This window comes from Poromitra crassiceps, assembly GCF_964638095.1.
Source record: "Poromitra crassiceps genome assembly, chromosome: 8".
In the NCBI taxonomy this organism is placed as follows: Eukaryota; Metazoa; Chordata; class Actinopteri; order Beryciformes; family Melamphaidae; genus Poromitra; species Poromitra crassiceps.
The window spans coordinates 22383005-22398163 of record NC_139629.1 but is presented as its reverse complement, the minus strand read 5'-3'; the positions used below and the strand labels follow the sequence as shown (position 1 = coordinate 22398163).

Here is a 15159-nt window from a genome sequence, read left to right as displayed (position 1 = left end):
TGGACTGGTTTAGTGAAACGTAATGTGAAGCTAACCGTCCATCTGGCAGCGTCAGGTTACCGTACTTTTCGGACTATAAGCCGCGGCTTTTCCCCCATTTTTCGGCCCTGCGGCTTATATAACGGTGCGGCTAATCTATGGATTTTTACAGCTAACGGCCACTAGGGGACCTCCTAAATCTATGGATTTTGGTACGAGAGACAGAACGAGAGCAAGACAGACAGACCCTGATTGGATGATGTTGCAAAAAATGTGCCTCGCGACCTGCTTGGAGCACTGAGCCACTACGCTCTCTCAGCCACTACTGTAAAACACCCTCCCTCCTCCCACCCTCCCTCGCTCCGGGGGAAAAATGGCGGCGATTGAGCCAGAAAGACAGTCTGAATGAAATTGAATGTAACGTTCCCAATTCTATGTATTACATTCTAAAAAATTAACGGCAACATTTTGGAAGGCTAAGCCACACAACTAGCTCGTTGTAATCTAACATCATGCTTCAAAAGATGGAGATGGCTGTGTTACGACGATGAGGGTAAGGACTCAAAACGGTCTCCGCTGATAAGACACGGAGATCTCTGTTACAGGCAGGCGCTACGCCTCCTCCTGGTTGGTAATTAAACATTAAAACACCTGCGGCTTATAGTCCAGTGCGGCTTATATACAGTATGTAACAATCATTCAATTTAGCTGCTGCGGCTTATATTCAGGTGCGCCTTATAGTACGGAAAGTACGGTAATTCAAAATGGGAGCAATTTTTTTTTTTTTTTTTCAGTATATTCACCTTATGTAGCCACGCCCATTTGACCCGGTTGTGTGGTCGTGTGACGACTTCTGGCAAAAAAAAAGAAAAAGAAAATGGCTGGCTGCTCCAATATCATCTAACTCTGAATTAACTAATAATTTAGCCAATTGTATGTAACATACCAAATAAAAGCAAACGGCAATGTCTAAGAATGCAACGCCATGTAACTGGCTCGTTAATTCTCGCATTCCAGGGAATTACGTTAACGTCTGCGGGTCTTATAGACGTAAGTGGCTCGAGCTGCGCTCGGAGGAGAGAAAACCTTCTGAAGCTTTCTTTGTTGGAGTCCAGGTATGTTTTACATGAAAGTGTTCGTCATTGTCGACGATAACGTTATCTGACCTGGCTAACAGTCGATACTCCGCTTGCTTGCTGTGTACCGAGCTCAAAGTAGTAGGCTACAGTACGTTCTTTGTTTTACCCCCTGCACTGTCTGCTACAAAAACTACTCTCTTCCTCGACGTTCTTTTATACTTCACGCCGTGACCGCCGGTAGTGTTAACACGACCCGGAAGAATTTGGCCCATTGCAGCGAACATAAGGTGAATATAACCAACAAATGAGTAAACATGGATGCTACACTACATCCTATTCTTTCAAACGTGTGTGTGTGTGTGTGTGTGTATTGATTTCCCTGATTTGTCGGCACAGAGAAAGCCATCTGCGCTGACTCAGCACGGGGCCTCAATTAAGAAGATGCTGCTGAGACGGCGAGCAGAGAAAGAGAGGGGGCTTGTGGGTAAATAGTCTGCTCTCTGGCTGCATGTCAGAGGCGGCGAGCAGAGAAAGAGAGGGGGCTTGTGGGTAAATAGTCTGCTCTCTGGCTGCATGTCAGAGGCGGCGAGCAGAGAAAGAGAGGGGGCTTGTGGGTAAATAGTCTGCTCTCTGGCTGCATGTCAGAGGCGGCGAGCAGAGAAAGAGAGGGCGCTTGCAGGGAGTTCCCCAAGCCCGGTAGCCGGCGATTTCTCCGCCTACTGGCCTCTGGCCTACCGATTACTTTATACACTGCAATTTTTTTTTTTTTTTTTTTTACAGTGCACCTGAACGTACAAGATACCCGCTGAATAAGTGTCCAAATGTTCATGTCATTCTGGCCAATACTCCACTTCTGTTATAACATTTCAGTCTGGAATATGGAATCTCTTTCAATAATCGTTGTGACTAAAAGGCTAAAAGCCTTTTAGTAAGGCCACTTACTGATACTTATGCTTAAATTAACCCACTCATATTCTGGTTTATTTCTAGAAAACATTTTGGCTAGTGGAAATTCTAATTGGCTGGTAACTTCTACCAGCCATATTGGCAGGTAGTCAAAAAAGTTAATTTCAAGCCCTGCAGGGAGAGCAAGTGGTGACATAGTGAGAAAAGGATCAAATATTGGTGTTTAAGACTGAATAATGACATCACAACTGTTAATTTAAAATGAGTTATTCCTCTAAACCTGACTTCAAATGCCCCAGATTTGTCTGCGTCGGCGCCGTTTGGCCCCCAACCCTCAGCAAAATCTGGCCCTCTGGTAGCGAGGACATTGTTTTGTGGCCCTCTCTATCATCAAAGTTCCTGGGTTACGGCATGACAATATTTGTTCGGCCCCCAGCAACAATCTGGGTTTCTCATGTGGCCCCCCATGAAAAATAATTGCCCACCCCTGATCTAGCCTGTTAAATTGGTTCTCAAAGTGAACCAGATTCATGCATTTTAGTTTAAAATGTACACATTTTTCTTACAGGGGGCATGGCCCCCCGGACCCCCCAAGAGGGTCCAAGCAAGGTCCACCCACCACAATCTCTCCAAATCCTGTGGGGAAACATAGTTATTAGTATTTTCTTTGTTCTTAAAAATATACATTGCCTGTTTGTGTTTTGCAATATGGATATTGTTTTATTTATAATTAAATTGAGCATTGGGCCTTTATAAGAATGTTCATTTGTATTATTTCAATTGTCACACTCATGGATACATATTTGAGGTTTGTTTATTAATTGGCAAATGGACCACTGGAACAAACGCCTCGAACATGATCCGGCTACTTTTTCAATCTGACTGGCTACTCAAACGTTTGGGGAACTCTCTGGGATGAGTTGGCACCGTTGTGCGGAGTCGCCTCCCTTGGAGAAGCTCTGATGGGCTGTAGCCACTGGCAAGGGGCCTGGAGTGGTAGGTCAGTAGGGCCAGGTAGGGGTCAGGTGATTTCCTGAGGAGTTGCTTTGCTGTGCGCACAGCGCGTTCTGCTGCACGGTTGCTCTGGGGGTACAGGGGGCTGGAGGTCACATGTGTGAAGCCCCAGGCCTGTGCAAACAGCCGGAAGGTGTCGGAGGAGAACTGTGGTCCATTGTCTGTTATTACGTGCAGAGGGACCCCCTGGCGGGCAAACCAGGACTTGATGCACTCCACAACCGCTTGTGAGGTCGTTGACTGCAGTTTGGCAACCTCAATGAGCCTGGTGAAATAGTCAAACATGATGAGATACATGGAATTGTCCAGATGGAAGAGATCTGCCCCGACTTTCTGCCACGGGCCCTCGGGGGTCTCCCCAGGGAGGATAAAGGTGGTTAGGAGCATTGACTCAGGAGAGCGAGGAATCTGCCAGAAGCCAGATTTAGCATCGAGCTTCGTGAAAGATTTTGGCGTCCTTCAGCTGCCGGAGTGTGTACTCGACACATTATGACCCCCCCCCAGGCTAATGACTGTAACCCACGGCTCCCCAGCGTCAACCTCAAGGGCGCCAAGAAAGGCATCTTCTTCCTCTGGGTCTTGTGACACCTCCGACAGCACTGGGTCTTGTGACACCTCCGACAGCACTGGGTCTTGTGACACCTCCGACAGCACTGGGTCTTGTGACACCTCCGACAGCACTGGGCGGGACCTACAGACTGCTGCAAAGTGACCCTTCTTCTGGCACTTCCTGCAAGTTGCCTCTTTTGCGGGGCATGATTGTGTATTGTGAGAGCTCCTGCCACACCACCCACATTGTGGGTGGTGAACCAGACACCACCCACATTGTGGGTGGTGTCTGGTTCGGCACAGCCGACAAATCCCTTATAAACAAACTTCAACGCATCATCAAAAAGGCCTCCAAAATCATTGGTTGTGACCTCCCCTCCCTGGACTCCATCTTCACCTCCCGTACCGTCACCCGTGCAGGCAAAATTGCCAAGGACCCCTCCCACCCAGCACACCATCTGTTCCAGCCTCTACCCTCAGGCAGACGCTTCAGGTCCATCCACCCCAAAACCACCCGCTTCAAGGACAGCTTTTTCCCAACAGCCATACGAACCCTGAACTCTATCGGTCCCCCACTTCCTCTCCCCCCTTAGGCCTCACACCCTCTAAACACCTGTTGGACTGTTTGACTTGTTTGTGTGCTGTATTTATGTATTGTTGGGAAGAGGGGTTAAATGTTAAATGTTAAATGTATTCATGTATGTCCTGTCTCTTGCAGAGCTTCACAGTAAACTGTACTGAAACTAAATACCACCAACCTGGTTGTGTGGCAATAAAAGTATCTTGTATCTTGTATTGCCTTGAAGTGTGAGGTTGGAATTTCTGGCTCCCTGTTGTCGTGATCCGTCTGGTGTGATCTCAGGGTGCTGGTGTTTTTAAATGGATTTCCCTTTGCTGCTACAGCATCCACTGTCTGCTCGATTTGGCCTTCGATCTGAAAGAGGCTTTGTTGTTTCTTGACAGCCTCATTTTGGAGACACAGTGTTTTTGCCTTCTCTAATCTAAGACCTGGATCCATTTGCAGCTTTTCAGATAGCTTAGCATCTCTGAGACCAACGACCAATCTGTCTCTAATGAGCTCGTCACGTATTCTCCCATACTCGCAATGTTCAATCAGCTCATATAATGCTTTGATGAAGCTATCCATGGACTCACCCCTCTCTTGAACTCGCTTGTGGAATCTGGCACGCTCAAATATCAAGTTGCGCCGGGGGATGAAGTGGTTGGAAAGCTGCGTCTTGATGATGCCATAATCCTTCAGCTGATCGGCCGTAACATCCCTGCATCTGATAATAGACTCTGCCTCCGGCCCCATCGTGTACAGCAGAGTGTTGACTTGCTTCTCCTGTGATTGTTTATCCAAGCCTGATGCCTGCCGAAAACGTTCGAAACGGCTCAGCCAAAGCGGCCATTCCTCTGGGCGAGTGAAGTCAAACTCCGACGGTGGGGAGCTCTGGAAGAACGCTTGTGGTGGTGGCTCCGACATGGTGAAGCTCGGGTGTTGCTCCTTTGTCTTAAATACTTGTAAACTCGCCTAACGCGATCACTGTTTATGTTGAACTACTGCAGCTTTTACGCTAGCTCCAACGTTAGCCTATGCTAACGTCACTGAACGTCTTGCCTGCTAGGCTACTCGGCCGCCGATTACGTGACAAACATTCAGTGCTGCCATTCGCACGCTTACTTCATTCCCTGTTTTACGTGGATCCGCTTGACTACTATTGTGAGCCACTTCTGACACCATGTTGAGTTAGACAGACTCATGACACGTCTGGTCAGGTTGAAGACCCAGTCTAGACTGAGACAAGCTTTATTCTTCCTCGCCCAAAACTCCTGCATCACACAGCTCCAGAACTACTGCAGTGCCCCCTATGGGAGCACTTAATATACAACATCAATTAATCAATCAATCAATCAATCAATCAGTTTAATCAGTTTAATACATGTCCCAGAAGGGCACTTTGGTTAACATCAGGCAGTAGTGGTTATTACAACATCATTACTAGTTTGAGAGTAGTAATAAAGGCACACTCCAGAATTATAATAACATTATTACTAGTTTGAAAAGTAATAAAGGCACGCTTCAATATTATAATACATATCCATTTGTTGCAATATGTACAGATTCCAAATAGACCATCTGCTCCGTTCTGCCGAGTCGCCGCGTGCGCAGCGCCCCGTCATACATGTGCATAGCATAACTCTCTAACCGGCTGAGGAGGAGCTATTACTACAACTGCGGTTAGGCTTTGTAGGGCAGAATAGTGCGGCCAGAGACCAGACAGAGAAGAGCACCTCCTACCACTGGTCCTCCAACACCAGTTCCAGCCCCAGTCTCCCATCCAAGGAGTATCTATCCACAGCCAGACTGGAAAGTCAGTGATGTAATGTATCTGTATCTGTTGGTTTCCCCACATCCACTGTGATGTTGGTGTATAGCGCTTCTTCCTCGATTTTGACTACTTTGTATGAGAAGGAGTTGATGCCATCTTTATGCATGGTCTCTCTGGTGTGTCTGATGAGCTCAGGACCGTGTGGGTTTACCGGGTTCAGCTTGTCTCTGTTGTGTTGGATCATCCTCCATTTCCCCAGTCTTCCTTCGGGCCGCGAGATGGACATGCCTTTGGAAATGATTCTGTTGTACATATCGTCATCCTCGCCTCCCCAGCCCCAGTAGTTGTTGGAGAAGCCATTGACCTTCTGGAACTGTTGCTTACTCAAGGAGGAAACACCTCCATATATTTCAAAATATGCCAACTTAAAGTCAAACTTGTCTATTAAGACGGAGAGATGGCGAGGTTGACTGAAACACTTGTACGTGTTGCGGTCGTCCATGGGGATGAGGTCCACATCGCTGAAGACAAAGCAGTCGTAGTCGTACTCCTTTAGCGCTTCGGCGTAGCCCACATTGAGAAGCTTGGCTCGGTTGAAAATCTCGTCCCCGTCCTGGTTGATGACGTAGACTCCGTAGTCGAGCTGCTGCCGCTGCAGGATGGGGTGCAGGTAGTAGAGCCAGTACTTGAGGTGTTCGTCTCGTTTGCGGAAGGGGATGATGACGGCCACTTTCTGCTGCGCCTTGCAGTCCGCAGGCTGGAAGCGGCCGCCCGCCTGCACATTTGGGTTTTCCTTCCTGACTTGCTCCAGGTTGACCGGAGAGCTGAACTCCACCCCCAGAGGACCCACCAGCAGAGGAGATGTTTCGGGACATTTCTCCAGCTTTTTGGTACTTTCCGCAACTTTCACTTCCTGCACTTGATCTTTGGCTTCTTCTTGCTGCGTGTTGGACTGCTGCTGGTTCTGTACAAGGGCGAACATGAGGTCATACATGTAGAAGATTAAAATGAGCGAGATGAGAAGTAAAACCAGAAGCTTACATGTTCTTTTGAAATTCGGCATCTTGACCAGTGTAGGGAAGTTGTAGCTTCCTCTTAATTTGTGCTGGATTATTTAGATCGGAACTCGCGACAGATGACCGATAAGAACCACGGCGATGTCTTTCAAGCTTTGCAGCAGATCGAGTATGTGGCAGTTGAACAGAGAATCGGAGAGAGAGATATCTTCTTCTTCTCTTTTGTTTTACGGCAGTTGGCATCCAAGATGTTGCATTACCGCCTCGAGAGAGAGATACTGAAACATCGCTTATTTATATCCTGGCATGTATGACATCACCACTGACATCACAGCAGCAACTGACATCACCGATGAGATGACATCACCACAGCAACTATGACATCACCGATGAATCACAGGTGCACCTGCTGTGATGTCATGCTGCAGTGACACCATCGTTAGGTCGCTGGTTTGAATCCGGCCCGTGGGTGTTCCCATGTGCATGGTTTCCTTTTCTACAACCAGCCTTTCTTGAACTAATTTAAGCCGCCCTACAATAGAGTAAGAGTGTAATTGCTCAAGTGACATCACTCACTGATGACACTGCTCGAGTGACATCACTGATTACATCGAGTGCTCTGTGACATCAGTGTCATATCATCAGTGATTTATGGCAGACAGTGATGTCATGACATAGTGACATCATCAGTGATGTCATAACTCCTTCGCTGCAGAGAGTATGCGTGCCGGTTGCATTGTAAACATCGATAAACTGGAAACTATGAATGGAGTTTGGCAACATTCAGCAGCTACACTGCAGCGAGTGTGGTCAACTTCACTTACATGCTCATGCCGACCTAGCCTGGGTAAACCCAGCCTTCAACGTGACGTCACAGGCTATGCCTGTATCGTAAGTTTCGTGACTCAGCACATAGAGGTCACGTGGAGGCTGGGTTTACCCAGGCTAATGCCGAGCAGGTGGTCTGCTGGGTTGACAGATAGCTCAGGACACCACACCTCTGTGCGCACTGCAGAGCTCAGGACACCACATGCTTGTGGGTAAATAGCCTGCTCTCTGGCTGCATGTCAGCAGTGATTGTGGGTTTCCAGTGATGGACAGGATAGACACCACTGACTCCCACTGTGTTGTGTTGTGCTATGGCGATGTCATTATTGTCCTGTAGTAGAGATGCTCCGATCAGCTTTTTTGAGGCCGATCACCGATCACCGATCACTGGAAGCAGTATCTGCCGATCCCGATATGGCCGATCACCGATCACCGTGTCCATCAATTCAAGCCTTCTATTTATTGTGTCGCATTATTCATATATTTAATTATTCTTAACAACATCGACATTGTATATTAAGTATTAAAATTAGGAGATGAGAAAGTATCATGAATTGACAACCGTTTTATTAGTTTAAACCGACACTCTCTTAGAGACAACTTGGAGCTTACAGAGTAGACTGTATACTGTAGCTTTCCTGTGGAAAAATAAATAGTCTTATAAAACAAAAAATATAATACTATGTACACAACATGTGCACCAACACAGCTTGGAACATGTCAGGCTTTATGCTCAAACGATGTTGACATTAGTTAACGTTAAGTAGTCATGTGCATTTATAGCCTATACTATTTCCCCGACGAACGTTATGCAGACTGCAGCTGTTTGATATGCGGGCGGTCGTGTATCGTTCCAATTTTAGTAGGACACCATATCGATCTGCCCGCCCACCATGCGAGTGCACCTATCCTCCCTGCTCAGCGGACTAGGAGAAGGAGGGAAGTCTTGTTGTTGAATGAATTTGTTCATCATACAGTAGCCTATAGGCTACACTAACCTATGAAAATATTCATTTGGGCTAGGAGGAGCAGGAAATCCCTCCGCTCGCCTTTCAATGCGGGAGCGGGGGATTTCACCTGAAAGTACAGAGCAGCACGGTAATGTGGCCGTGCTGCTTGGCTCGTGTGAAAGCAATTTCTGTGGCGAGGCGGCTCGCTTTACGGGACTCCTAAACGGCAACTTTTGCGCGATCTGTGTATGAAAGAGCCTGTGAAAGCTGCAGCGATAGCCTCTGCGGTGTGTGACCCAGAAAACTCTTGTGAGTGAAGTACAACTTTGTTCAGGTCGAACTTTTCATCAATAAACTGCGCAGTTAGGCTCAGCATGGACATAGGACAGACACTCGAACTCCAAATGTCAGTCGTGAAGCTGATTGACGTGGTGTTGTCTTTCATAAGGCTCTCGATGTGCTTGTACACAATTTGGTATAATTCCGGCAGGCAAACGTCAGTTAAATATTTACGTCCTGGCAGCGTGTAACGTGGATCCAAGCAGGACATGAGGCGTTTGAACCCGAGGTCCTCCACAACAGACAGCGGCTGCTGATCAAGACATATGAATTCCATTAGCTTTGCATTTATTTCTTTTCGTTTCTTGCTGTCGTTTCAATGTCTCTGTTACAGTTAGCCGAGTTAGTGGCGTTTGGGTTGCTGCACGCTCTTTCGCTGCCTTAGCGCTCGTCAACTTTGTAAACTCCTCAAATTCCTTGACGTGGGAAACCTTCAAATGTCTTATGAGGTTCGTAGTGTTGAAACTCTTCTGCTGCGTTCCTCCACGCGGTATCTCCTTTGAGCACACAATGCAAACGGCAAATTTGTTGTCCTTCTCCAACAAGTTGTAAAATTGCCAGACAGGCGACGCCATGTTAGCTGCTGTGCTGTTTGTTCTCGCCCAAGCTGCTTTCGCTATAGAGAGAGTGCGACTTCCAAACACTTTTTCGCCACTACCACCACGCCCCCTAAGGAAACTTGGGAGCCAATGAAGCTTCATGACACGGAGAGACAGCCAATCACAAGCTGCCCTTTAGGAGACCGGAAGAATACTACTTGGCAGCCTGGGAGTGCACTATCTAGACAGACCCTGATTGGATGATGTTGCAAAAAATGTGCCTCGCGACCTGCTTGGAGCACTGAGCCACTACGCTCTCTCAGCCACTACTGTAAAACACCCTCCCTCCTCCCACCCTCCCTCGCTCCGGGGGAAAAATGGCGGCGATTGAGCCAGAAAGACAGTCTGAATGAAATTGAATGTAACGTTCCCAATTCTATGTATTACATTCTAAAAAATTAACGGCAACATTTTGGAAGGCTAAGCCACACAACTAGCTCGTTGTAATCTAACATCATGCTTCAAAAGATGGAGATGGCTGTGTTACGACGATGAGGGTAAGGACTCAAAACGGTCTCCGCTGATAAGACACGGAGATCTCTGTTACAGGCAGGCGCTACGCCTCCTCCTGGTTGGTAATTAAACATTAAAACACCTGCGGCTTATAGTCCAGTGCGGCTTATATACAGTATGTAACAATCATTCAATTTAGCTGCTGCGGCTTATATTCAGGTGCGCCTTATAGTACGGAAAGTACGGTAATTCAAAATGGGAACAATTTTTTTTTTTTTTTTTCAGTATATTCACCTTATGTAGCCACGCCCATTTGACCCGGTTGTGTGGTCGTGTGACGACTTCTGGCAAAAAAAAAGAAAAAGAAAATGGCTGGCTGCTCCAATATCATCTAACTCTGAATTAACTAATAATTTAGCCAATTGTATGTAACATACCAAATAAAAGCAAACGGCAATGTCTAAGAATGCAACGCCATGTAACTGGCTCGTTAATTCTCGCATTCCAGGGAATTACGTTAACGTCTGCGGGTCTTATAGACGTAAGTGGCTCGAGCTGCGCTCGGAGGAGAGAAAACCTTCTGAAGCTTTCTTTGTTGGAGTCCAGGTATGTTTTACATGAAAGTGTTCGTCATTGTCGACGATAACGTTATCTGACCTGGCTAACAGTCGATACTCCGCTTGCTTGCTGTGTACCGAGCTCAAAGTAGTAGGCTACAGTACGTTCTTTGTTTTACCCCCTGCACTGTCTGCTACAAAAACTACTCTCTTCCTCGACGTTCTTTTATACTTCACGCCGTGACCGCCGGTAGTGTTAACACGACCCGGAAGAATTTGGCCCATTGCAGCGAACATAAGGTGAATATAACCAACAAATGAGTAAACATGGATGCTACACTACATCCTATTCTTTCAAACGTGTGTGTGTGTGTGTGTGTGTGTGTGTGTGTATTGATTTCCCTGATTTGTCGGCACAGAGAAAGCCATCTGCGCTGACTCAGCACGGGGCCTCAATTAAGAAGATGCTGCTGAGACGGCGAGCAGAGAAAGAGAGGGGGCTTGTGGGTAAATAGTCTGCTCTCTGGCTGCATGTCAGAGGCGGCGAGCAGAGAAAGAGAGGGGGCTTGTGGGTAAATAGTCTGCTCTCTGGCTGCATGTCAGAGGCGGCGAGCAGAGAAAGAGAGGGGGCTTGTGGGTAAATAGTCTGCTCTCTGGCTGCATGTCAGAGGCGGCGAGCAGAGAAAGAGAGGGCGCTTGCAGGGAGTTCCCCAAGCCCCGGTAGCCGGCGATTTCTCCGCCTACTGGCCTCTGGCCTACCGGTTACTTTATACACTGCAATTTTTTTTTTTTTTTTTTTTACAGTGCACCTGAACGTACAAGATACCCGCTGAATAAGTGTCCAAATGTTCATGTCATTCTGGCCAATACTCCACTTCTGTTATAACATTTCAGTCTGGAATATGGAATCTCTTTCAATAATCGTTATGACTAAAAGGCTAAAAGCCTTTTAGTAAGGCCACTTACTGATACTTATGCTTAAATTAACCCACTCATATTCTGGTTTATTTCTAGAAAACATTTTGGCTAGTGGAAATTCTAATTGGCTGGTAACTTCTACCAGCCATATTGGCAGGTAGTCAAAAAAGTTAATTTCAAGCCCTGCAGGGAGAGCAAGTGGTGACATAGTGAGAAAAGGATCAAATATTGGTGTTTAAGACTGAATAATGACATCACAACTGTTAATTTAAAATGAGTTATTCCTCTAAACCTGACTTCAAATGCCCCAGATTTGTCTGCGTCGGCGCCGTTTGGCCCCCAACCCTCAGCAAAATCTGGCCCTCTGGTAGCGAGGACATTGTTTTGTGGCCCTCTCTATCATCAAAGTTCCTGGGTTACGGCATGACAATATTTGTTCGGCCCCCAGCAACAATCTGGGTTTCTCATGTGGCCCCCCATGAAAAATAATTGCCCACCCCTGATCTAGCCTGTTAAATTGGTTCTCAAAGTGAACCAGATTCATGCATTTTAGTTTAAAATGTACACATTTTTCTTACAGGGGGCATGGCCCCCCGGACCCCCCAAGAGGGTCCAAGCAAGGTCCACCCACCACAATCTCTCCAAATCCTGTGGGGAAACATAGTTATTAGTATTTTCTTTGTTCTTAAAAATATACATTGCCTGTTTGTGTTTTGCAATATGGATATTGTTTTATTTATAATTAAATTGAGCATTGGGCCTTTATAAGAATGTTCATTTGTATTATTTCAATTGTCACACTCATGGATACATATTTGAGGTTTGTTTATTAATTGGCAAATGGACCACTGGAACAAACGCCTCGAACATGATCCGGCTACTTTTTCAATCTGACTGGCTACTCAAACGTTTGGGGAACTCTCTGGGATGAGTTGGCACCGTTGTGCGGAGTCGCCTCCCTTGGAGAAGCTCTGATGGGCTGTAGCCACTGGCAAGGGGCCTGGAGCGGTAGGTCAGTAGGGCCAGGTAGGGGTCAGGTGATTTCCTGAGGAGTTGCTTTGCTGTGCGCACAGCGCGTTCTGCTGCACGGTTGCTCTGGGGGTACAGGGGGCTGGAGGTCACATGTGTGAAGCCCCAGGCCTGTGCAAACAGCCGGAAGGTGTCGGAGGAGAACTGTGGTCCATTGTCTGTTATTACGTGCAGAGGGACCCCCTGGCGGGCAAACCAGGACTTGATGCACTCCACAACCGCTTGTGAGGTCGTTGACTGCAGTTTGGCAACCTCAATGAGCCTGGTGAAATAGTCAAACATGACGAGATACATGGAATTGTCCAGATGGAAGAGATCTGCCCCGACTTTCTGCCACGGGCCCTCGGGGGTCTCCCCAGGGAGGATAAAGGTGGTTAGGAGCATTGACTCAGGAGAGCGAGGAATCTGCCAGAAGCCAGATTTAGCATCGAGCTTCGTGAAAGATTTTGGCGTCCTTCAGCTGCCGGAGTGTGTACTCAACACATTATGACCCCCCCCCAGGCTAATGACTGTAACCCACGGCTCCCCAGCGTCAACCTCAAGGGCGCCAAGAAAGGCATCTTCTTCCTCTGGGTCTTGTGACACCTCCGACAGCACTGGGTCTTGTGACACCTCCGACAGCACTGGGTCTTGTGACACCTCCGACAGCACTGGGTCTTGTGACACCTCCGACAGCACTGGGCGGGACCTACAGACTGCTGCAAAGTGACCCTTCTTCTGGCACTTCCTGCAAGTTGCCTCTTTTGCGGGGCATGATTGTGTATTGTGAGAGCTCCTGCCACACCACCCACATTGTGGGTGGTGAACCAGACACCACCCACATTGTGGGTGGTGTCTGGTTCGGCACAGCCGACAAATCCCTTATAAACAAACTTCAACGCATCATCAAAAAGGCCTCCAAAATCATTGGTTGTGACCTCCCCTCCCTGGACTCCATCTTCACCTCCCGTACCGTCACCCGTGCAGGCAAAATTGCCAAGGACCCCTCCCACCCAGCACACCATCTGTTCCAGCCTCTACCCTCAGGCAGACGCTTCAGGTCCATCCACCCCAAAACCACCCGCTTCAAGGACAGCTTTTTCCCAACAGCCATACGAACCCTGAACTCTATCGGTCCCCCACTTCCTCTCCCCCCTTAGGCCTCACACCCTCTAAACACCTGTTGGACTGTTTGACTTGTTTGTGTGCTGTATTTATGTATTGTTGGGAAGAGGGGTTAAATGTTAAATGTTAAATGTATTCATGTATGTCCTGTCTCTTGCAGAGCTTCACAGTAAACTGTACTGAAACTAAATACCACCAACCTGGTTGTGTGGCAATAAAAGTATCTTGTATCTTGTATTGCCTTGAAGTGTGAGGTTGGAATTTCTGGCTCCCTGTTGTCGTGATCCGTCTGGTGTGATCTCAGGGTGCTGGTGTTTTTAAATGGATTTCCCTTTGCTGCTACAGCATCCACTGTCTGCTCGATTTGGCCTTCGATCTGAAAGAGGCTTTGTTGTTTCTTGACAGCCTCATTTTGGAGACAGTGTTTTTGCCTTCTCTAATGCAAGACCTGGATCCATTTGCAGCTTTTCAGATAGCTTAGCATCTCTGAGACCAACGACCAATCTGTCTCTAATGAGCTCGTCACGTATTCTCCCATACTCGCAATGTTCAATCAGCTCATATAATGCTTTGATGAAGCTATCCATGGACTCACCCCTCTCTTGAACTCGCTTGTGGAATCTGGCACGCTCAAATATCAAGTTGCGCCGGGGGATGAAGTGGTTGGAAAGCTGCGTCTTGATGATGCCATAATCCTTCAGCTGATCGGCCGTAACATCCCTGCATCTGATAATAGACTCTGCCTCTGGCCCCATCGTGTACAGCAGAGTGTTGACTTGCTTCTCCTGTGATTGTTTATCCAAGCCTGATGCCTGCCGAAAACGTTCGAAACGGCTCAGCCAAAGCGGCCATTCCTCTGGGCGAGTGAAGTCAAACTCCGACGGTGGGGAGCTCTGGAAGAACGCTTGTGGTGGTGGCTCCGACATGGTGAAGCTCGGGTGTTGCTCCTTTGTCTTAAATACTTGTAAACTCGCCTAACGCGATCACTGTTTATGTTGAACTACTGCAGCTTTTACGCTAGCTCCAACGTTAGCCTATGCTAACGTCACTGAACGTCTTGCCTGCTAGGCTACTCGGCCGCCGATTACGTGACAAACATTCAGTGCTGCCATTCGCACGCTTACTTCATTCCCTGTTTTACGTGGATCCGCTTGACTACTATTGTGAGCCACTTCTGACACCATGTTGAGTTAGACAGACTCATGACACGTCTGGTCAGGTTGAAGACCCAGTCTAGACTGAGACAAGCTTTATTCTTCCTCGCCCAAAACTCCTGCATCACACAGCTCCAGAACTACTGCAGTGCCCCCTATGGGAGCACTTAATATACAACATCAATTAATCAATCAATCAATCAATCAATCAATCAATCAGTTTAATCAGTTTAATACATGTCCCAGAAGGGCACTTTGGTTAACATCAGGCAGTAGTGGTTATTACAACATCATTACTAGTTTGAGAGTAGTAATAAAGGCACACTCCAGAATTATAATAACATTATTCTTC

The 15159-nt window shown here is 47.4% G+C and overlaps 1 pseudogene across 1 annotated transcript; it reads right to left on the bottom strand.

Annotated features, from left to right (window-relative positions):
* Nucleotides 1-5903: 5903 nt before the first annotated feature.
* Nucleotides 5904-12831, bottom strand: LOC310780560 (beta-1,4-galactosyltransferase 1 pseudogene; annotated as a pseudogene). The gene is made up of 2 exons: nucleotides 12460-12831; nucleotides 5904-6824 (listed from the first exon to the last, which is right to left on the bottom strand). The product of its transcript is annotated as a beta-1,4-galactosyltransferase 1 pseudogene (transcript).
* Nucleotides 12832-15159: the final 2328 nt, after the last annotated feature.